The sequence below is a fragment of the Microtus ochrogaster genome, unplaced genomic scaffold, assembly GCF_000317375.1.
Source record: "Microtus ochrogaster isolate Prairie Vole_2 unplaced genomic scaffold, MicOch1.0 UNK4, whole genome shotgun sequence".
In the NCBI taxonomy this organism is placed as follows: Eukaryota; Metazoa; Chordata; class Mammalia; order Rodentia; family Cricetidae; genus Microtus; species Microtus ochrogaster.
The window spans coordinates 7823950-7847841 of record NW_004949102.1 but is presented as its reverse complement, the minus strand read 5'-3'; the positions used below and the strand labels follow the sequence as shown (position 1 = coordinate 7847841).

General features: G+C 43.7%; 1 long non-coding RNA gene across 2 annotated transcripts in view; it reads left to right on the top strand.

Moving 5' to 3' along the window:
- Positions 1-2502: 2502 nt before the first annotated feature.
- LOC101997682 overlaps positions 2503-23892 on the top strand; it is a 65032-nt gene continuing 43642 nt past the window's right edge. The window contains exons 1-3 of one of the 2 annotated variants that reach the window (XR_003378561.1): positions 2503-4868; positions 5706-5779; positions 22666-22763. This is a non-coding gene — a long non-coding RNA (uncharacterized LOC101997682). Of the gene's footprint in view, positions 5780-22665; positions 22764-23892 lie in introns of both variants that reach the window. The other variant, XR_003378560.1, reaches the window with a different exon arrangement.

Sequence of the window (23892 nt, the reverse complement as noted above, 5' to 3'; positions counted from 1 at the left end):
CGTAAACATTCATGCTGATGCATAGTAATGAATAGGAAGTATTTCTGAAGTTTTAATTTGTTTATATAGGCTAATCCTTGTTGGATGGAAAGTGCGTGTAAAATGTATACTTTGTTCTTTAGGAGACATTCAAGTAGAATTCAAAAGTATATTTGAAGACATTCTGCTAGGATTTAAATCTTTTTAAGTAACAAATACCAGGATTGTTTTTAATGAAGAATTTGCTGAATAAAAGTAAACATTTGGGTTTAAGCAGTTTTTGTTTTTTTAGTTGCTTAAACTGTATTTGGTGTGAAGAACATGACGGTCAAATTTGTGTTAAATGCAGCTGTCAAGGATGAGAGTACAGTCTGGCTGCAGCGGCCTTCAGAGCCGAGGGACTTCAGTTCTGTTAGTCCTAGCACATAGCTGACTTCCAGTGGCTTAGCTGGTTAAGCACAATTGGCTACAGGTAAGTAATATTTCTCCTTCTACCAAAAACTCAGGAGACTGGGAAATCACAAGCAACGTGAGACTAGCATTGGAGTTTTAGTAGTTTTGTCTTAGACATCATGTAGGTATCAGGTGTGGATTGATGTTTGACCTCTTTGGAACTGAATTACTGAGTAAGATACCTCCTAGGTCTGGGATACGATTTGTTTTACTTTGGTACAGTTTCTATTGAACCAGGGTCTCATCCGTGCCACCAAACCTAGTGTTTGGCATCTCGGCTAACTGAAGTGGGTACACATCTTCCAAATTTTAATTTGGTAGAAAGGTCCCTCCAGTAATATTCATACTGGGATTTTGAGGGGTTCTCCTCATTTCTATTTAATAGGGTGAGAGACCAGTGTTACATAAATTTATGAGAATTTTGCTGTTGCCAACTCAGAGTTGCTTTGTTTGGGGTAGGAGAATAGTTTTTTGTAGTTCTCAGTAGGAGAACCCGACAGTTGGGCAGAAGGAAGCTAGTCGGTACAGTCTGGAAGGAGAGCTTTGGTAAAAGTTGGAGAAAAGCTGGGGTTGAAGCTGGTTCTGAAAAGCCCATAAACTTGAGTGCCGAGCTCCTAAGGTCCCCAATGAGGAGCAGAAGGAGGGAGAACATGAGCAAGGAAGTCAGGACCACGAGGGGTGCACCCACCCACTGAGACAGTGGGGCTGATCTATTGGGAGCTCACCAAGGCCAGCTGGACTGTGACTGAAAAAGCACGGGATAAAACTGGACTCTCTGAACATGGAGAACAATGAGGGATGATGAGAAGCCAAGGACAGTGGCACGGGGTTTTGATCCTACTTCATGTTCTGGCTTTGTGGGAGTCTAGCCAGTTTGAATGTTCACCTTCCTAGACCAGGATGGAGGGGGGAGGACTTTGAACTTTCCACAGGGCAGGGAACCCTGACTGCTCTTTGGAGTGGAGAGGGAGGGGGAGAGGAGTGGTGGGGGGAGGGGGAGAGGGCCGGGAGGAGGGGGAAACTTTTTTTTCTCAATAAAAAAATTAAAAAAAAAAAAACGTGAGTGCTGAGGCATCTCTCTGTTGCTTAGCACATTGTTGGCCTTTCTAGGTTGGCAGGACTCTATTGTTTTGCCCTAAAGAGATGAGGGAGAGGCATGGAGGCTGTGAATCCAACCAGAAAGTTGTCACTAATACTTGTGCCACTGTTGAATCCATAGGCGTGTCTTGTGGTCCCGTTGTTATTTACAGTTCAGAGAACAGGTACAGTCTTACATGGGTAAGACTGTTGGTGACTTTCCCCCTGGCAGTCTGCACAGCATCCTGGTACCTAGCAATTAGCATTAGAGGTAGAAAGCTTCCTGGTCAGTACTGCCTTGCTTTCTCCACGTCCTGTGACCATTGAACGTAGTTTTCACAGGTCTTCAACAGCTGGCCCGACCATCAAGTTCTGTCAGGCAACCAAGAACAATGATAGTAGTCTATATTGTTTTGGGTGTTTCCGGAAAATCTCCAACCACAAATTTGAGAGGAGGTGTCCTACACCTTAGCACTGGGCTTTTTATTTCACATCCTGTATCTCCAAGGTAAGCATATGATCCCCAGAGTAGGGTAATTCCACAATTAAATAAACTTTAATATGGGAGGTTTAGAATATTGCTTGCATATGCTTTTTGGAGCACCCTTTGGGTTAGACTCCTCTGCCCTATCCTTTTATGCTTGTATACTTGGATGGATTGCCATGTTTAAATAATACTAGCCAGTCATTGGTGAAGGTCTTTATTTGGCTTGTTTGATGTTTTCTCCTTTGACACTCAAGTTCCGTGCTTTGGTAGACATGTCACTTAGGGGACATTATGTCCTCACTATCACACTGGAGGCTCATAGCATCACTCCTGATAAGGCCGACTTTGATAACCAGTTATGGCCACCACCCCCCTTATTTAAAGGTTTTTCGAGGCAGGGTCTCTGTGTAGTTCTGGCTGTCTTGAGACTCAAACTGTAGACCAGACTGGCCTCAAACCCGCAGAGATCCGCCTGCCTCTGCTTCCTAAGTACTGGGATTAAAGGTGTGCATCACCACCAGCTCTTTTCAAAGTCATTTATTCCACCATTCCCCCCAAAAAGTTCATGGAATAATTTTTCTTAGACTTTTACTATTCTATTGTTTATAAGTGTATTTTTTCTAGTTTTATTTATTTAAAAACATTGTTTATTTGGGAGGGGAACTTATGCACGCACAGGCTGTATGGAGGCCAGAGGACAGTTTTAGGAGTGGTTGTCAGGCTTGGCAGCGGCAAATGCCATAACTCACTGAGCTGTCTTGCTGACCTGCTTCTGTTTCTTTTGCTACTAAACTTTATGGCTCATTGATTGATGCTCACCGTCCGACTCAATTATTCTTATGATGGCATCTTGTAATTTTAAAGTAAAATCTTAAAAAAAATATATTAATTGATCTTATCCTAAGAAGTGCTTCAGTTTTCCAAGTACTAGGATTCCAGGTGTGAGTCACAACACTAGCTTCTCAAATTAAAAAAATAGCTGCAGTCAGTCTGCTGAGTCTTCATCCTTGCTTCCTCTGCGTCCTGGTGAAGCAGCCTGCCCCCAGGGTAAAGAACACGCCTGTTCTCTCTAATAGTAGCTGCATGGCTTCACTGTTGCTCCTTTAGACCCTGATTCATTTGGAGCTTATTCCTCTGTGTGGTTCGAGGTGGGATCTGGTTTTATTTATCTCCAAATGGCTGTGCAGTCTTTTTAACACCATTTCTTTAAAAGTGCATTTTAATCAGGTAATGTTCATGTCTCCTTTAGTTTGCATGAAGCTGCATGTCTCCTAGAGGCTGTTTTTGACATGTGGGAAGTCCTTGGTCTGTCGTGTCTGTGTGCATCAGAGTTTCCGTTATGGAGGTTTTATGGTGGACTATACCACCCGGAAGAATATACCATCCTCCCTCTAGTACCTGAGTGTTGTTTTCAGTATGAAATTCTCTTTCAGTCACCCACTTAAAAACTTGGTGTATTTGTAAAAGTTACAGTTATTTTATATATTTATGTAAGTGGACTGACATTTTATATTAGATTGTTCTGTCAGAAAATAAGAGCTCTTATTTGGTTAAGTCTTCTTTTGTGTCTTCTCTGGAATGTTTTAAGGTTTTCCTCTAATGGATTTTACACATTTCTTATTATGAAACTTGCATTTTTTCCACTTACTATTCTGTCAAGCAGGTCAGTACATGTTGACCCATTTTATTTTGTAAAATGGATCCAGGGTAGTCTGCCATGCCCTAATTTAATTTAACTTTGCCTCTGTTGATGTATGCATGTTACTTTTAATTTTCCCACTTCCAAGCAGTTAGAATTGGAATTGCTTATTCATAAACCATCTGGATTTGGGGGGTAATAAGTGCTGCCAAGTTATCTGATGAAGTTATGCAAACTTTAGTGCATATGTACATTGTTTTCAGATCTTCAAACTTATTTTTTAAGGAAAAACACTGCAAAATTACTCTCTAAAAGTTGTGTGTGTTCATTAACCTGGGTAATACACAGTAGCAGGGGCTGGGGGTACAGTTCAGTTATTCAGTGTGTGGGAGACCCGAGGTTCAGTTGCCAGAGCACTGTGAATAATAAAGTAGCATAAGTCACAGCTTCTACCTTGAATAACTGGAACATAGTCTTGAAAATGACATTTATGTACATGTGGAAGTTCTCATGGGAGGAAACCTTGAGTGGAGCCCAAAAGAAGGCATTGCTGGGTCTAGTGTCAACACCCTCAAACCCGCACTCAGGGGGCAGGAGCGGGTGGATCTCTTGAGTTTGGAGCTAACTTGGACTGCACAGCAAGTTCCAGATCCAGGCCTATGTAGTGGGACCTTGTTTTATCCCCCCTCCCACAGGAGCGTGCAGAAAGTTAGTTTGGTGTGCTTGTGCTTGTGACATAGGTTAAACTGACCTCATCTTGCCAGGGATAGAAACATCCTACACTAAAATGGTGTCTCTATGCAAAAATGACTTTGAGGTGAGGCCCAAAGAAACACTTGAGGTTTGGTTTCCTTGACATCAGAGAGTCTTCTGGCAAGGTGACAAATCACCCTCAAATTCAGAGGTTGGAGTTAACAGTAAACACTAATTTTCTCTAGCAGTGTGTTGGGGGGTGGAATGGGGTTGGTTGGGTTCGGGACTGGGCTCTCTTCTGGTATTCAGTCAAAAATGTTAGGTTCCCGTCCCCCTGCAGGTTAGGCTGGAGGGTCCTCTTGCAGGGCGGTGCATTCCCTGGTGCTGGTGGCTTGTGGAGGCGTGAGTTTCTCCACAGAGAGGAGCATCCCCGAAGGAGAGACCCAGTGAAACAGGGCAGATGCTTCAGTGCCTTTGGATCTTCCTGTTGGAAGCCGTCCGCGGTCACTCTCTCCACGTTCTATTCCTTAGAAACAAGCTGTAAGTTCAGCCCACATCCAAGAGCAGGGGATCTCAGTTTCACATTTTCAAGAGGGAATGTCGAAGAATCTGGGAACAGATTGTGAAACCTACACACTGTCCTGTCTGTTCTAAAAAGGAGGAGTGGTGCTAACCTTTGAAAAGGGAAAACACTCCTCCCCCTCTGCCACCCCCAGGGTATCTGAGAAGAAGAAGCTGGCTGTAGTGGTGAAGGTTAACTGACTGAGAGAGACCTCCCCGGTGCAGGAAGAGAGGTTTAGCCGAGGTGGGGGAGTGGGGGAGAAGTAGGGAGAGTGGAAGAATGGCGGCCTCAGAATGATGAGCCAACGACAAGGAAGAGAGAGACCAAGCATGTCAGAATTGGGAAGGAAAGCAGGCTTTGAGGGAAAGGGGGAGCTGATTTGGTTGTGAACATTCAGGGGGAGATTCCTAAGGAGTTGAAATTGAACAGCCAAGATCCAGGTTGAAACCTCTCCCCAGAGAGGTGCCACCATGAGGGCCGGGACGGGGCAGGGGGCGCGCAGTTTGGTGCAGGGCTGTAGAAATGAGGCAGATGTGTAGCATGAGGGTAAAGGAAGAGCAGCTGCCTTCCTGGCAGGAGGGAACTGGAGCGATCCAGGTGTTGGGGTTTGAAGAGAGCTGTGTTTAGAAAGAAAGCATTTGCGGAACTGTGAAGGTGATGGCCGTTTAAGTGGTAGAACTTTGGAAATTGGATTATCACATCTACATAGATGCTCAACTTTTTAAATTGCTTGAGATTGGGAGAACAAGTGACTGCCATTCCGGAAGTTCCCTTTCTTTGATGTTGAAATCTTCTGTCTTCATGATTCTTTTTAGAACCACCATGGCTCCCAGGGATGGTGTCCTCTGCAGGCGGAGTTTTGTCTCACACACTTCTGGGAATCTTAACTGTAAGTGAAATCTGTTTCCCTTATTTTTTTTTTCTCTTCCACAGCCGCCTTCTAACTGTCCTCCACTCTTGAAATGTGTTTTTATATGTGTGCATGCTCAAGTATGTGCACCACAGCACACATGTGGGGGTCAGAGAACAGCTTGTGGCCACTGGTTCTCTCCTCCGAAGTCAGGCAGGTCATTTTGTCAGGCTTTGTGAGGGACTCCCTTACCCTCTGAGCCATCTCGCCAGCCCTACTCCTCCTCTCCCTCCCTTCTGCTTATGGCTTTTTAAATGCTTTTGTAAGAGACTGTAATTTATTACCTCCCACATTAAGCATGATTCTCTTAAGTTTTTGTTAATTAAACCTGGAATTTATACATAACAAATATGATTAAAATGACTGTCATGTAAATGGTAAATTGAGATCATACTTAATACTCACCTATGCATGTATGTCTACATAAAACATTATCAGTTTTCACATTAGGAAAATAGCTTGTAAGTCTTTATATATAACAGTATAGTCTAAGGTTTCTATAAAGACTTGAGGTTAAATGCAATGAGGACTTCTTCAGATTAAACATCAAGGTTCCTCTGAATCGTGGCTGCATTTCCTCTACCATGTGGTATAGTGATTATTTTCCTGTTGTTTTTCTTGAATAAGATTTTAAGTCTACTAAATACTTAAGAGAACCTAAACCAAACTGGCAATAATTGCTGTGGTTCTAAAAGAGTTTTGCTTTGTTTGATGATGATGTTGTTGTCGCTGTTGTTCTGAGATAGGATTTTGTGTAGGTCAAGCTACCATGAACTCCCTGTAGCTGAGATTGGCCTTGTGGAACCCCATCCTCCCCATCTCCCATTTCCCCAGTGCTGGCTTTACAGGTATACACCATCCTTCCTAAATAGCAGCATGCTGGGATAAAGGAACTATTGTTAAGTTTCTTTTAGCACAAAAATACCTGATTGGTTGTGGTCAGTTGTAGTAATAGGAGCGGCGGGGCTGCTCCCCAGCACCCCGCTGCCCGCACGGCTAGCTTTATACCCTAAATAATTACACGGACACTGTATTCTTTTAAGCACTGCTTGGCCCATCTATCTAGCCTCTTCTAGGCTAACTCTCGCACCCAGACTAACCCATTTCCAATCATATGTGTCGCACCCCAAGGTGCGCTTACCGGGAAGATTCTAGCCTACGTCCATCCTGGGTGGAGCTTCATCGCGTGTGCCTCAGAGAGCAGAGCTCTCGCCTCTGCCCGCAGGAGTGGAGCATCTCGTGTCTGTCTGAGGCGTCTGCGCCCGAGAGGAGAGCTGTCGAGTCTCTGAGCTCACTTCCTCTTCCTCCCAGCATCTGCTCCTCCCACCTATGTTCTAACCTATCAGGTCAAGCAGCTTCTTTATTTAATCAACCAATGACCTTCCTCCATCAGTCAGTATGATCTTTAAATCAGAAGGGCAGCCTTACATGAATGGAGTCTGGTTTTGCAGAATACATGGGAGGCCAGGAGTATGAGAAGAAACGGCAGAAATGGAGGATTGGGAAAACCCTACTCTGTATAGCCCAGGTGATAAGTGACGACAGGGGCATGGAAAAGGGTGTGGGCTGCAAACCTGCCCTGCCTCAAACTGCAGGTAGTTCTTAGTGCTCCCCAAATAGGCATCAAGCTGCTTCCATGTGTGCGCAGGTATAAGAAGGAAGGGCAGGAGGAGAGGAGTGTGTTCTTCGGAGATAGCTGCATTGTCATTCCCGTGTCAAAGATCTAAGTAGATTGGCAAACATCTTTGGCCAGTTTATTTGGGCAGTTGACAAAAACTCTAGGTAATTGACCCCCACCCCTTTTACTGTTTCCTTTCTCTTTTCCTGTTCTTACCCATCCTATTCTTACTGCTTTTTCTGTACCTTCTTTCTTGGACATCAGCAGACCTAGAAAGTTCTTAGGTCATTTATCCCATTCCCAGTGTCTACACGCTCAGGAAATATTGTCACCCTCCAAGCTCCTCTGATTCCAGAATGTTTTGGAAACTACATTGTTGAGCTTCCAGGACATCTGTAATTAATATTCATTTACAAATTTGATGTCCAAACTGGTAGCTCTTTAGAAGAAAGGGTTAAGACAGACTTTCTTGAACAGCCCTACATTTAATATGTTAATGAACAAGAGCATACATGCTTTTCTCTCCCTGTTTATGCCTCTAGAATAGTAGCGGCACAGGGGCTGGAGATCTGGGACTAGAGAGGGAAAGGATCTGGGGCTGACTGGAGTGGAGTGACAGAGCTGCTCATCTGAAGTGTTCTGAGGCGGGTGTGTCAGGGAACCAGAAACCACATGCAGTGCTGTGGTGTATGCTTGTCCTCATGCCCAGCCTGGTCATTCCCAATTAACTTGCCTGGGGTGGTCTGAACATTCTGAGGTTTGTTGGAGTCTTTAGAAAAATTACTGTTGATCATACTGGGGAGATGCAGGAAAAGTTTCCGGGGCTCTGTGTGGCACACTGTAGAGGTGGGGACTTCAGGGCTTGAGCTCGTGGCAGCAGGAGTGTAGTGAGGAATGAGCTTGGAGAGGGCGCTCTGTAGAGTGCTGAGGATGGGTCTTCGGTCCCCATGCTGGCTGCGGGGAATTGTGGGATGTTTCAAATTCAAAGGAGAGGACTTGAGAAGATGGCGACTCCTTGGAACAGCCATTGTGGGGATTTAGAAAGAGCAGCGAGGGGCAGGAGAGGAAATGATTTTTTTTCCCAGTAACCAGGGCATGGTATAGGTGAAGGTAGGGAATGGAAGGGGTTAGAAAATCCTGAGCTTTCTCTGAAAAAGTAGCCTCTTGCCTGGGAGTTAGAACTGCTTCATGATTGATCTCTTAAATCATTGCTGTTTTTCAAGACAGTTTAAGATTCTTTTGAATATTTAACTTTTTAAAAATTAACCATTGTGTGTTAAAATAGTGTTTTCTATCCTTAAGTGCGCAGATGGCATCACATACCTCACTCCCATACATCTCCTGCAACTGAGATGTTCTGCACAGTAAACAGCTCTCCCTTAAGATGAGCCAGGTAGCATCTATCCTTCTGTGAAGGACTCACTTCACTTGGCTTAGTGTGTTCAGAGTTCCATCTGTGTCTGAGCATGCATCATAGTTCACCTCAGTATTTCTTTGAGACAGATTTTCATTATGTGGCCTGCACTGACCCAGAACTTAAGCATCCTCCTGCCTCAGCTCTGCACCGCTGGGGTCACAGCTGTGCTTTTTAAGGTTGCCCTGTTGTCCAGCGAAGGTATCCAGCTACTTTGATACTAAACAGTTCTGATTCAGTCCTTAAGCCTTTCAGAACAAATAGGGGACTAGAGAGATGGTTCCACAGTTAAGAGCACTTGCTGCTCTAGCATAGGACCCAGGTTTGGTTCCCAGTGCCTGCAGAGTGGCTCATAGTCAGTTCCGGGGTATCTGGGACCAGCTGTGATGATTATAGGCATCAGGCACACACGTGGAGCACATACATACATACAAGCAAGACACACATATAAAAGATTTAAAGTCAAAACAGTATCAGACCTTTGTTCCAGGTTGGTTGTATATAACTAATTCATCTCACAGTCCAGTCTGCTGTATGAGGTTATTGTCCAGTTAGTTCTGAACATAGTTGGTAGATTTGGAGGATAGATTTAAGAAGGAAACTACCTTTTTTAAAAAAAGATAAAATAACTAAGAGGTTCTATCAGTCACAGAAAAGAGACTCCCCCCCCCCAAAAAAAAAACACTGAATTTTAAGGCTCTCTGCAAACCGAATATTATTCAAGTAATCTGCATTTCAAGCCAAAAGCCATAATCTGAAAATTGCTATGTTGAAGGGTTGCTTTTTCTTCTTTTTTTTTTAAGTCTCTCTTTCTGAGTCTCTATATATTGTGCCAGTGAAAATCATTTCTCTTTGAAGATCTAAGACTGATGAGCATGAAATCCAAGGCTGTTGGAGTGGGCAGTCCTGAGAGCGTACCCAGAGCCATTCATTGAGCCATAGTCGCTCCACTCGGGGCCTCTGGGAGGAAGCTCGGCCTTTGCTGTAGTTCTCAGCCGGCTTTTTCTGCATGTCTCTCTGTTCAGCGTGTTGCTTTGGAACCCGAGAGAGACCTGCTGGTTGAGAGTTTTATCGTCATCCCGTGACCAGTTGTCAGAGAGAACCATGGTCTGAAGCTCATGTTGATTTTAGAGGTATTCTCGGAAGCCCTTTCTGGAAATAGATAAAAGGCAGGAAGAGTACCAGCAGCTGGATTGAGTCTTGATATGGATGCTTTGGAAAATGATAAGTGGTTCTGGGGGACCATCCAAGGGGATGAGATTACAGCCTCCTGCACACGGGAAGACAGCTAACAGTCCGTGAAAGGGATGCCAGATGTCTTCAGGTCTCCTCTAAGCTTCCTGGAGAAGAGAGGAGTGTTCTCTGTCCACTCCGTTTCTTCTCTCCGAGGGAGGTTGTAAGATCTCTAGTCTCTCAGTGGTTCATACAGTTCAGTTTCTAAGTGAGTAGCAGTCTCAGCCTCGGATTTAAGGTGGTTGTCTGATGGAGACGGAATAGCTTTTATAAGAGCTAGTTACCACCTTTCATAAAGGCTGTCTCTGGAGGAAATGGTCTCATCTTGAAAACCATAGACGAAGAAGGGCATCTGACCAAAGCCAAGGGATATGGACTGTAGTTGCGTGGTCGCATGCTGCTGTTTTATCCAAGTGTAAAGGAATGCAGGGTGCACATGCCATGGAAAAGGATAATTTTGTAGGATGCAACTTGTGTGACTCTGTGAGTCAGGTGAGTGGGTGATTCTGGGCATTCAGCAAGAAGTGAGAATCCATATTGAGTAGAACAGGAGCAAGCCTAAGAATACACCGGGCAAAGGGAAGATTCTGGAAGGAGGAGATTGGGTGGTTAGATGGTGGTGGGTCCAACAGCTGTGGAGAGAAGGCATTTAATTTGAAAGAACTAGACCTGGCACCCAACAGGAAAAGAATTTCTCTTGAGACTTGCTCAGTCTGGGTCTGGTGGAGATGGACTGACCCCAGGGGATTGCTAGCCAGAGGGGTTTGGAAGGGTCCCTTCTGTTAGGCCTAGCCTAATAATTGAGTACTGTGAGGTTATTGTGCTTAAAACATCCAGACTGTTAGGTTTTTTTATTCCAAGATGCATTTTGGTGAGGTTTTTGGTGCATTCAGACAAATGCTCAGTCTGTTACTTACTGCAGAGCACCAAGTAGGTGTTTCTTACTAGCAGACACGAGAGCAGAAGATGTCTTTGTAGACTTCGTTTCCTGTGTATTTAATTAAGATGGGGTGACAATCCAAGTGTGAACCTTCCCTGGGGACCGGCAGGAAGGTGCTGTTTGACATAGCCTTCTGCCTATAGATAAATTTACTAATTGGCATCCTCACAACATTGCTTGCTGGTTTGGCTCACTTCATAACAGTGGGTCAGGGGCTAGAACTGAAGTTCACGCATCCATTGGGGATGGGAAGTCAGTGCGAGAGGCAGAATGGAGTGTCTGGAGCTTTAGTGTTAATAAGTGTGTGGCTTGAAGGAGAGCTGTGGTCTTGCAGTGGTGCAGCTCTGTGCTGCATGGGCCTCAGAACTCTATCTAGTTTGCTTTAGCACTGGCTTTTTTGTGTTCGTCTCCAGTGTCTGCATTGCATTGGCTTTTAAGAAACCCAGGCAGCTTTGTAGTTTCAGTGGGAGAAGGCCTTGTTTTTGAGAGAAGGTCATACCTCAGCTAATAGTCAAAATCAGTGTGTTTAGTCACATGCTAAAACACAAGGGTATTTGCATAAGTGTGATATTTGATATTAAATGCTTTGGATTAGAGACATACACAAAGGGATTGCTGGGCTGGGGAGGTCAGGAGGGAGCTGCCTGAACACGCATGAGGATCTGAGTTCAGTACCCAAAGCCCGTGTAAAAAGTTGGGTGTGGTGGTAGTGGTCCATACATAATCCCAGCCCTAGAGAGGTGGGGAGCGGTAGACCCGTGGACTTAGCTGACCAGCCTGCTTACTTGGTAAGCCCCAGACTTACAGACTTACAGACAGAAAGGCTGTGAAAACACAAGGGGTTGGTGACCGACTGAAGAAGGAAGAACATTTGAGGCTGACCTCTGACCTGCACACACATGCACACCCATGAAGGAATAAATCAGGTCAGGCTTTGCTTTTGCACTGTCTGATCTATTGGGGCAGGTGGAGAAGCACTGTCTGTGGTCGAGAGCTCTGATGAGCTTCAGATTGGAGCAGAGCCCTGGTGAGTTCAGATCCTGGTGTTGACATGGGCCAGATGTTCAGCTTTGGAAAAGGTTCTCCTATACCTTGAAAGGATCCACATCTGGCCCATGCCAACAGGAAGATGCCTTAGGGTGCTCTAGGCCGAAAACAGACAGTGGTTGTAAAGGATTCAGAAGCCCTGATTGTATATGACTCAAAAACCATAAAACCAGCAACACGTCTGTGAACTCGGTGCTGTTCCCGGAGTCCGAGGAGTGTGACTTGGTTGGAAGTTCATTGCTAGAAATAAGGGGTGAGGTGTTCTCTGTATGGAAAGGTCACCCAGACTGGATGGCACTACCCTGAGAAACAGGCCAGAACTAGAACAAAAACAGACAAGTAGTTAATATTTCCCATTTTCTTTGATATTAGAAAATTAAAATAGCCCTATCCAGAAATGACAGTAACTCAACTCATCCATTCTTGTAATAGACACTTGTTGAGCCAGTTACACTTGTCTAGGTCTGGTGTCTCATGATCACTTCAGGAGCCATGTTGATGGTTGACGGTCACATTTGCCTGGTTTACCAAATTTGGAAGGTTTCGGGAAAAGTGTATAAAACCAGTAAAAAATAATTTGACAGATTAGAAAGGAGTTTCAGAAATGGCTCAGTGGCTAAGTGTACTTTAGCAGAGGAAGCATTATGGGATTCCTCTTCGGATCTCAAGTAAGTGCCTGTGTACTGATCCTGGCCTAGAGCCATAGATGGAAAGGGGATTTTGGGAATTACAGGTTTTTGTTTGTTTTTTTTTAAACTAAGCCAGCCCCAGCACAAAACCCCCACAGTTTTGCAATGAAATACATTTAAAAAATTATTGTTGTTTTGGAAACTGGGAAATACATGCAGCATTATTTCTGTTTAAAACTATTTGAAAAGTATGTTGGTATATCAAATAAATTGGCAAATATTTGACTTGATTATATAATTTTTTTTCTCAGTAACCATATCTTCTTCTGAAATGACATAATAGCTTAAAAATGTGACTGATTTGATCATATCCTCATCTCCCGAAAAAAGCATTCTTGTAATTTGACAGTTTGAATCTCATTATGCATTTCTGAAATTACCCTGTATACTGCCATCTAGTGGTAGATAGTGTGCTTGTCTGGGACACTAGTTCATATTTTACTTTTGATAAATCATTAATTTCACTTCCAATCATGCTTACTTATTAGCTGTATTTAAAGGGACAGTCTAAAAGATGAAATATTTACAGATGGAAAAAGAACTAAAAAAGGAAAAAATACCTGGAAAAGCTTCTTTGTCTCTAGCTTTTCTTGTACAGAGTACATGCACACATAGCTGTTTGCCTGACAATTAACGTAGGCATGACATAATTTTTTGTTTATGAAAGTCATATGCTCGTTTAAGAAGTATGACGTGAGGGACATGCCTCAGCTTCGAAATGGGGCCGCGCAAAGTTTTGTGTTTTATAACTTCTGTCTGCCAAGTGGTGTTCTGTCCATTTTGTATGTACAGCTCATTAACTATTCACGAACTTCGATTTCTCATGCTAGAATTTACCTTTGCTACACACCCCGCCCACCCTGTGTGCTGAGTCCCCACCCTCGTGATTGTGATAATTACATTTTCATAATGCGCAGCATTTACATCGTAGTGACTGGGAGCACGTTATTCACAGCAGAGTCCGTAGTTAGCTTTTCTCTCCATCATAGCCTTTTGTTTTGTTTTAATTAATGATTGTGTTTGGGCATCGTGTACGTGTATTTAGATATACTTAACACTTTTCTCGTTCCTGGACTTTTCCCCAGACTTAACTACTTATGTCTAAAATGTTACTTGTGGTCCTGTGAAACAGACCCTTGCTGTTGTGTTCACCAAGTCCCTCGGGGATAGCAGTTGCTAGCCAGCACGTGGCCTCCTCTCTGGCCCAATAGTCTTTTCCCTAGTAGCTGTGGTATCTTTGTTGCCGCCCAGAAAGGTTGTGGGCCTTAGGGTCAGGCTGGAAGTGGCCAAGGCTCTGATCAAGAGCTCAGTCAAGCGTGAGTGCTGGGAGGCAGAGGCAGTCACTGTTGATAGTGACCTGTCATAGAGAAATAGAGTGGTGAATATTCTAGGATTGCAATAAAAAAGAATTCTATGCAAGGCAAGAACAAACTAATTAAAATCTTGTTGGACACAAACAAAAACCAGAAAGATTCCTTTACATTAGTTAGGTGGCTTCCTGGGGAGGCAGCTTCTTGGGTCTGGTCAGGAAACGACACCCACAATTGTAAGTCTTCCTTGTCTACCTCTCAGCGTGGTTTGGTCCAGAAATACTGAACTGTTACTCTGAGGATCAGCATTACCTGCATAGAAGAACAGGAAAGAAAGGAGTCTGCTTGTGCTGTTTGAGTAGAAGCGTTGACTGTAGAGCTATTACTAAGGACATAGAGGCTGTCATTCTCCATGGCGAGCACTAGGAGGCCACAGAGGACGACTCTGGATGCAGGGTTCTCCTTGAGAAGAACAGCAAATCCTAGGGAAAACAGCTCTGCTGACAGAGCAGACCGGCTAGTTTAAAGAGGTCAGTATTTTATAATACCATGATGAATGGTTTCAACATTCTTCTGAGCACTATTGCTCTGTTCTTTCAGGATGTTGTTTGTAAATAAGTTGAACTGAGTAGTCTGGTTAGGATAACCCCTGCTTAGAATTGTACCCTAGAGCTTCTTGGTTGAATCTCTGGATACAGGTCTGGTTTTTATGCACAGGTGTTGGATTACCAAACTGTCTGTATTCCTGAAGGCCATTGTGTTAGTGGAAAACAATTATTTTTATAAAAAGCAGTTTGAGTCACAGGCATTCTAAGGAGAATCTTCTGCTTAACTATTAAGCATTATTTCAAACTCAAGCTTGTCCATCCTCCATTAAATCATTACCTACCTCAACAAATGCTTGTTGAATGTCTTTGACCTCCGGACCCTGCTATCTAGATGTTGGATGCCAAGCCACATGGTTTCTATGTAGACATGCCTTTTCTCAGTTTTTCATCTCTTCTACTGATAGCAAGCATACCTTACCCCCTAAAGTTTAACCTTCCTGTCTTTAAAGGTAAATCAACATGGAATGTCATAATTCTCTTTATTTCAGAGTTTGTCCGTATTCACTACCTGCTTCACCTCTGTTGTCCTGAGCCCCTGGCCTCTGTATGATGTAGTCCATACTGCATTTATCTCATGTACTTACTAATTCTCTAGTAAAATTCTAAATGTGTGTGCTATTGCTTTATTTCCTGTGTTTCTTGGTAGAACCACATGTGATAGGAAACAGAATATTTTCTTGACAGTTGCATATCCTTTGGGTGGCTTTCCCCGCAGCCTCAGCCCTGTCTTCACCCATTCCCGCTCTCCTTTCCTTCCTTTCCCTTACACCTTTCCTCCTCCCTTCTCCCCTACCTCCCCACTTTCCAGTGTGTCATATTTCTGTCTGAAAGTAGCTCAGCTGATAAGGTGTTTGGCAAGGCTTGGATTCAGTCCCCAGAACCGAAACCAGGATGGTGTTTTAGCCTGGGGAGTGAGTCAGGCAGAGTCCTAGGCCTTGCTTGCAGTTAAGAGACCCTGTCTCTTGAAAGGTGCATGTGAGGAAGGACACTGGAAGTTGTCCCCCGATGTTCACATGTATGGACCTGCTTACACACCAACATGCACATGTATGCACATATAATAGATACACAGAAAATTTTGAAATTATGAGTTTTTTTGGGTGCCTTGGCATTTTATTTGTCCTTAATATTTTATTTATCATTGTTTTATATAAAACTATGATTTCTAGGAGACAGATTACCTACCTTCCCTTCATGGTTTTGAAGGCTATTTTTGGCCCTTTTTCTTGGGAATTTTAGACTGAGCTCCTTGAAAAACTCCATAGAGATTTTAGTTAAAGTCAGTAAGTCCAAGTTCAAGGATAAGGGACATTTACTCTAAAAGAATAGATTCCTTCATTTGCTCAACTTGTGAGTTTTCTTTACAAAACTCTTGTGGGTTCTTTCGTTAGACTTATCCTTAGGAAGCTTAGGAAGTGTGTAGTTTCAGTTGATACACACCTTTAATCCCAGCCCTTGGGGAGCAGAGGCAGGCAGATCTCTGTGAGTTCGAGGCCAGCTTGGTCTACAGAGCGAGTTCCAGGAAATCTAGGATTGTTAGAGAAAACCCTGACTCGGAAAACAAAAAGACGTCTATTGTATTATTAAATCATTACCTTTGTTGTGTTTTCTAGTCCTTAAAGGAAACGCTTCATTAACAAAACTGTGAATTTGTTGGCTTTTTAACAGTACTAAACATGTCTTTTTGTTCTACCATGTCAAGTTTTATCTTCTAAATATAAAGGTAGTTTAAGAATAATTGTTCTTTAAGGACATAATTAACCCTGGATAAATATCCTGTTAACTTCCCCAAACCTTAAGGAGAAAGTCAGCCCTGTTGCCTAGCAGTGCGTGGTAACTCTTCCCTCTGTTCGGTGAGTGTGCCTGTGGTATTAGGAGCTGAGGGTTAATTCTGAATTCTTGGTGTGATGCTGCGCCCGTGAGATCCCTAGGAGACCACACTCTGCAGAATGGATGTCTGACTTCCGTGGGAACTCTGAAAACTGGCGGCTTTCACTAGAGGACACCCTGCTTTCTGTTTGGAACGTGAGGCTTCCAAACCAGCATGCCATGTGTCGTGTCCGTCCTCCTCCACCCCCCACCCCCGAGCTTCCTTTGCTTGGTTACTGTCTTGACACCAGAGAGAAGAGCTTGTGGACAGACAGGTACTTCTCCCCCAGATAGAGGTACCTGAAACTGTATTCTGTTCCCCTAAGTCCTCTGCTGGCACGCCGTACTTTCCCCCAGGATTCATGAGCTGTGTGTGTGGCCTTTGGTAATTGGGTAGCTCACAATGTGGTTTGAAATCCCACATGAGCTGTGTGCAGGGTGTCCAAACAAAACAGAGAGGCAGTGTTCCCTGAAGCTGACTGACCTTTACAGTTCCCACACCCCCAAGTTCTGATTTTTAACCATTAGTAGAAGAGTTACATTTCCACTAACAGTAGATAATAGAAATTTGAACATGAGACAGCATAATATACTATCTTTAAAAAAATGTCCTCTCCCCATCATGTTCATTTTTCTATACTTTTCATGAGACAAGGTTTTATTGCATAGATTGGCTTGTTTGAAATTCACTATGTACACCAGGCTGGTCTTGAACTCATCAGAGATCATCTAGCCTTTGCCTCCTGAATGCTGGGATTAAAGGTGTGCACCCACAGACCTAGCATAATATATTTAATTAATATATATTAATCTCAAAATGATTATTCTACCAAAAATTTGTCCTGTCCAGTAGGTAGATTTTTACTATTAAGAGTAGGGTTACTAAAATTAAATTTGATTTAAAAAATTCCCTGGGCACAGTATAGCTCACTATAAAGTATGAGGCCCAAGATTCAATCCACAATCCAAGCCAGTCAACCAGTCCTTTCTGAGTTAATTCAAGCCATACATGGCTCCCATATTTGATAAACATCAATTTAGGAAGTTGTATTACACACTATGAGGGTTTTATTTATCTCATTAGGTTATCGGGGAGCTTTGCATTTGTACTGTATATATTACATTTTATAAGGAAGTTTGGAGAAGCCAGTCAGCATATCCCCCAGGGACAGTTGCAAAGGCCCCAGTGTATTGTTTACATGATGATCTGCTAGAAAAGATATTTCTCAGATTAAGTACCAGGACAAGTCATACTTGTTCCAAGACTTACTTCCCAGCATCCCTAGGGATAACTTTGTAATCATGTTTTTTTTAAATGTGCTTGGGGTGTGTGTGTGTGTGTGTGTGTGTGTGTGTGTGTGTGTGTGTTTTCTCTTTATGTCAGGGAATGTAGAGCCAACGTTACGGTACAACTGATGGAGTCCCCTGGCTTGTACATGCGTGTGCTTTGTTCTGTTCTCCAGTCTCTGGGAACACCTGCCAGAAAACTCTTTAGCTGACTTCTCCAAAACACTTTAATGTTCAAAATAGTAATTAGAGAACTCTCAGTGACGGAGCTGACAAAACCTTTCAGGCCTTTCAGGGTTGCTAAGGAAATTCAGCTGGGAATATATTTGTGTCTTAGTCAAGCTGTGTGGACAGAGCTTGCATAAGGAGGCTACTGGTGTCTTTTTGGAGGAAGGGTTCTTTTGTATAACAGTTAAGTTCTTCGTTACTCTCTCTCAGTGAAAAGCACACTCCCATGCTCTCCTCTGTCCATTTATTCTGGAACTTACAGGCCAGGGTGGTATTTGCACATTTCAGGCCAAAAGGTAAAATGAGTTTATAAAAAATAAGTTTTCAGCCTTCCATTAAAGGAAAGTTGGAAGATTAGGCGTTCTGTTGGGCAGAGTTGGTGAACATACTTGACTTGGTGCTTTCTAGTCGCTAAAGTGAGTAAAGGAAAGCAGAGAATTGCATAGTTTGTGTGTTGACAACCAGAAAGCACGTAAACATGTGCAGAAACCAAACATTTCCTGGAACTAAACCCAAGCAGAAACGTGTCACGTGGACCTTTGTTTAAAGAGTCTGGTGAAAAATATCTTCAACCACAGTTACATAATAGGTCCAAGAGCACAGTGCATGTGAACCGGGTTCTCCAGGAGGTGGGCAGGAGGCCCAGTGTGTCCTAGGCACAAGGCAGGTGACCGGAAAGGAGCTCGGACCTGAGGCCAGGGCCTGTGCTATTCGTAAATCACAGGAGAGAACTTTAATGGGACCATCTGATTGGCTTTCTGCGGGAGGCCAGATGTGGTCCGCGTTTCTTCCCATGGCATTCTCCTGAGCCCAGCAGTGATCCAACCAGGTCTTGTTTGATTAATGTGAACGAAGCCCTGAAGAAAGCAGAGAATGTTTCCCAAGGAACCATAAGGGCTGGCGTTTGCCCGCACAGAAGTCTAGTTCACTTCTGAGACAGGGTAACAGTCCTGAGTCTTTCAAAGCTTTCCATTTTTTCCATTTAGGTTTTTGAACACAGTATTTTAACCTTTCATAACTAATGTAATGGGGCAGAAACAGCTTTCACCCTTTGTGAGGGACGGCTGCAGCCAACTGCCCGTCTGGGAGAATATGATCATAGAAGGGTAGTTTCTTTTAAGTACCATGTCCTCCCTTGAGTTGATTACGTGTGATGGTTTGAATAAAAATGACCCCCATCAGCTCATATTTGAATATTAGTCATCCAAAAAATGTTAGTTCTGAAAATGTGCCTCAGGCTAAATTGAGGAGTTTTGGATTAAGGGTGTTGGCAGAGGAGATTTCAAGACACACTTATGAGATTGCCATGAGTCTCAGAGACTTTGAACTTCAGTCTTTTGACTGAGACTTTGGGGACTTTTGAAACTGGACTGAATGCATTTTTGCATTATGATATGCTACAACTTATGGGGACCAGGGAGTGGAATGTGGCAGTTTTAATAAGAATGGCCCCTATAGCTCATTGAATGCTAGTCACCAGGGATGTCAGTATTTGAAAGAATTTGGAGATGTGGCCTTGTTGAAGGCAGCGTGTCACTGAGGGTCGTAGGATTTGAGGTTCAGAAGCCCATGCCAAGACCATGTCTCCCTCGGCCGAGGATCAGGATGTATCTGATGTACTTCTCCAGCATTGTGCATGCTGCCTTGCTTCCCACCAGGGGATAATGAGCTACATTTCTGAAATTGTAAGTCAGTTGCCTGGGTCATGGTGTCTTCACAGCAATAGAACAGTGACTAAGACACCAGGGTACTGTACTGGCTGGTTTTGTGTGTCAGCTTGATGTGAGCTAGAGTTATCAGAGCAAGGAGCCTCAGCTGAGGAAATGCCTCCATGAGATTCAGCTGTAAGATCTTCTCATTTAGTGACCATTGAGGGAGGACACAGGCCATGGTGGGTGGTGCCATCCCTGGGCTGGCAGTCCTGGGTTCTGTAAGAAGGTGGGCTGAGCAAGCCAGGAGAAGCAAGCCAGCAAGCAACTCCCCTTCATGGCCTCTGCATCTTCGGGATCCTGCCCTGTTTGAGTCCCTGTCCTGACTTCCTTCAGTGGTGAATAGCAGTGTTGAAGTGTAAGAAACCACCCCCCCCCCATCTTGCTTTTTTGGTCATGGTGTTTTGTTGCAGCAATAGAAACCCTAATTAGCACAGTTACGTTAACTCAAAAAATAAAAAAAAAATACCCTAGCCTATCTTGTATTTCGCATATAGATGTTAATTACCAACTGCCCACAATGGTAAACGTGAGCACTAATTTCTGCTACTTGGGGTCTGTATCATGCCTACACAGCAATGTGAGAAGATGTGCTAATGTGGTTTAGCAGGGCATCATGGGTAGCTCTCAAGTCTGTATACACGTGTCTGTTATTTATCTACCTACCTACTTACCTATCTATTTATACTGTGATTGAACCCAAGACCCTGTGTAAGCAGCCAGTGTATCCCCAGGGACAGTTCTGAAGATCCTAGTGTGGTGTTTATATGATAATCTGACAGAAAATTGTCTCTCAGCTAAGTGCTTAGGACAAGTCATGTTCCTCCTAAGATTCCCAGCATGGAGTAACTAGAGATAGCTTTGTATTGACAAACCCTGTTTGCTGAGCTGTAGCCCCTGTCTTTGGCTTTCTGAGCCAGGGTTCTAATATTGATATTTAAGGCAAACAATGACACGGTGATGTGTTTTGTTTTGTGGGTTTTTTTTTTTTTTGGTGTATGTGTTCTTTTTTGAGATGGTTTGTGTATTATGTAACTCTGGTTGTCCTGGAACTCACTCTGAAGATCAGCGACTCACCTATTTCCCAAGTGCAGGATTAAAGGTGCGCACCACTATGCCCAGCTGACAGAGTCTACTATCCTAGAGTCCATTAAGAGCAAGCAGAGGTTTATAGTGTAGGGGCTGTGGGAGTGCAGTAATAAGAGATGGGCTTGCACACGAAGTTGTTGAAAACATTGAGCTGTGGAATGGACGAGCTAGGCAGTTACTACACTGAAAGACGTGAAGAGCCTGTGAGAAGAGAGTGAGCACGGTGAGACCATCCAGGTCTATGGTTTACACGGCTGTGTTGTCTCCTATGCCACATGTAGCAGTCAGGGTAGCTCATGAAGGCTTTCAGAGAAGGCTTTCGAGAGTATCATAAGCAAAATATGGAGGACTTAGAGATGGAGGGCAGCATGATGGCTCTTGGGGTGGAGCTATGATGCCACCTCTGATATGAAGGACTGACATGGAGGGATCAGTCCCACAGAGGGAGCTGAGAAAGCCATAGGCAGAGGGGATCTGAGAACAGGGCAGAGTAGCCTGGGAGGCTGGAGACCAAGCCGCTCAGGAGATAGCAGCATCTCCATGGAACCGTTGAAAAGTTCCAAGGGACAGTGTTGAGTTTGTAGCATGCTAAGGTGTGACCTGGTGAATGGATTCGAGGGACAGGGATGGAGCACAGCATGTCAGGTGAAAATAGCCTCTGTGAACACTGCTTAGGCTGAAACACTGCAGTTCAGGTTAAACATGCAGCAGAGTGCAGCTTCCATTTAACAGACCGTCCTCGAGCCTCATGGATTTCCTCGCAGATGCAAACACTTTCTTTGTTAGTGTCACTAGAGAAGGGTCAGCTGAAGGTTAGTGCTATCAGGTGGCTGACATGAAACCAAGCTTTGAAAATGCATTTGAGAAAACTTAAAATAATGAGATCACACTAACTTATTTCTTAGAAAAAAAATAGCAGTAAGACCAGTGTGAGAGAAGACAGTTGTCTGCTAGGGAAAAAGTGGCGGTCCATTACAGTGTACACCTAATCCACGATCTTCTCGGTGTTTGCATGCGTAAAGACAGCTCTACAATTTTGATGTAACATAAATATTCAATCACTTTCATATTTTAAAAATAAGCCCAAAATTTCAGTCCAGCTTACCGGTCAATAACTCCACCATTCTGTTTTTCTCGTCTCTCCTCTCTATTCTATCCCCCCTTGACCTCGCTTTCTCCCTCCATCTTGAGGTGGGACTTTACCCTGGTCCCAGGTTGGCCTAGATGTGCTGTGTAGCTCAGGCTGGCCCCCAGATCATGGCAGTCCTCCTACCTTGGCCTCCCACTTTCCCTCCATTGTAGATAAACACCCTTGTGCCCAGCTTCAGTCCTTTGAATGTTTTCCCTTTGGACTGGGGAGATTGGTCAGTGATTAGAGCTCTGACTGCTCTCACTGAGGACCTGGGTTCGATTAACAGCACCTTCATGGCGGCTCACTGCTATCTGTGACTCCAGTTCCAGGGGACCTGATGTCTTCACAGAGACGTGAATTTAGGCAAAACACCAATGCTCATAAAAATAAATTAGTAAATGTTCCCCCTCTTTTTGAATGAAAAGTGTTTGATCAGTTAAAGACAGCAGGTTTTTTATCTAGTGAAGGGTCACACTGGTAGAAAGTGACCAGGTTGTGTTACAGGATGTGTGTATTTTATTGTGCCAGTCTAGGCTTGTGCTGGAAGGGATGTCTTAAAACAGAAAGGACAAGATTACTGTGTCTGTCACCCACCATTCCAGGGTGATGAATTAACTTTACTCTGAGCCCATTTCTTTCTAATCCCCTGATAGTTCTGTCCTGGGTATAATGCACTTTCTGTTCTCCCGCAGAAAGACTGGAGCTAGCTGCTAGTCTGCAACGTCTCTGCCTTGCTAGTCCTCACTGATCACTGGTTCACGGGAGCATTGAGCATAGCTCAGAGCCGCTGGTAAGTAGATGCTGTCCCACCCTCCTGGCTGCTCATTGTCCAGCCTTTTTAACAAATGTAGCCTCCTCTGCCTCCACATGCGTGTGTACAAGCATGCACAGACACACAGTGTAGAATCTTAGAACTTTAAGGTTTTAAATCATAATACATTTCAGTTGAGTTCTTTAAATTTTGTCACTGGAAAATAGTGGTGGTTTTATAATAAATTTATAATAGTAAATAGGTGTAAATGAAGTGATTTCGAGAGAAGGTAACTCACTGATGGTAAAAATCATGAGCACATTTTCCTTATATCATAACCTCGGACAGCATAGTGATGCCTAAGTGCAGGTGTCAACAGGTTTGAAGATTCTCCTTTATTAAAATGCAAATGTGTAGGTGAGGCTGTTGCTCTAACACGCGGAAGGTGAGCTGTGGCTCCGAGAGTGTCTTTCCGTGTGGGGTGGGCTTTGGTTAACCTGAGATCCGTGGCAGACTAGAGGACATGGTGCCGATAGTTGTATTTGAAAATAATGGTTCTGTTACGTTAATGTAGATAAGATTACAGAGTCTTTCTGGACTTGTTTCTTAATCACAGGGAGCAGGGGGAAGGACCCTGGCCTTTCCAGTTAAAGCACAGCCAGTTATCTCGATAGCAGTGACTTCTCAGAAATGGCCCCGTTTCTTCTGTCCTATTCTTGGAAGCTTTTTTGACAAGACTAGTAAACCACGAGGCTGCCTGAGAATCTTCTGTTGGACTCTTCAGTTAATAACGAAGAGTAGATATTTAAGGTAGTTCTCATTTTACTGGGTTGGTTAATTTGGGCCAAATCAAAATGCTGTCTAGTATGATGGCCACTTGCCCACATGTAGTGCCTGAGCATTGAGATGGCAGTGCTGCTTGAGATGCGTTCTGCATAAGTTCCAAGTATTTAATATAAAACGAGCATATCATAGGGAATGGCGGTGCACGCCTTTCATCCCAGCCCTTGGAAGAGGCAAGTATATCTCTTTTGGTTCCAGAACAGCCTATTCTACATAGTGAGTTCCAGTACAGTCAGGACTACATAAAGAGACCCTATCTGAAAAAAACTAAAAATAGAAATAAAACAAGACAACAATAAAAAACCCATAATATTTAAAGTTTTAT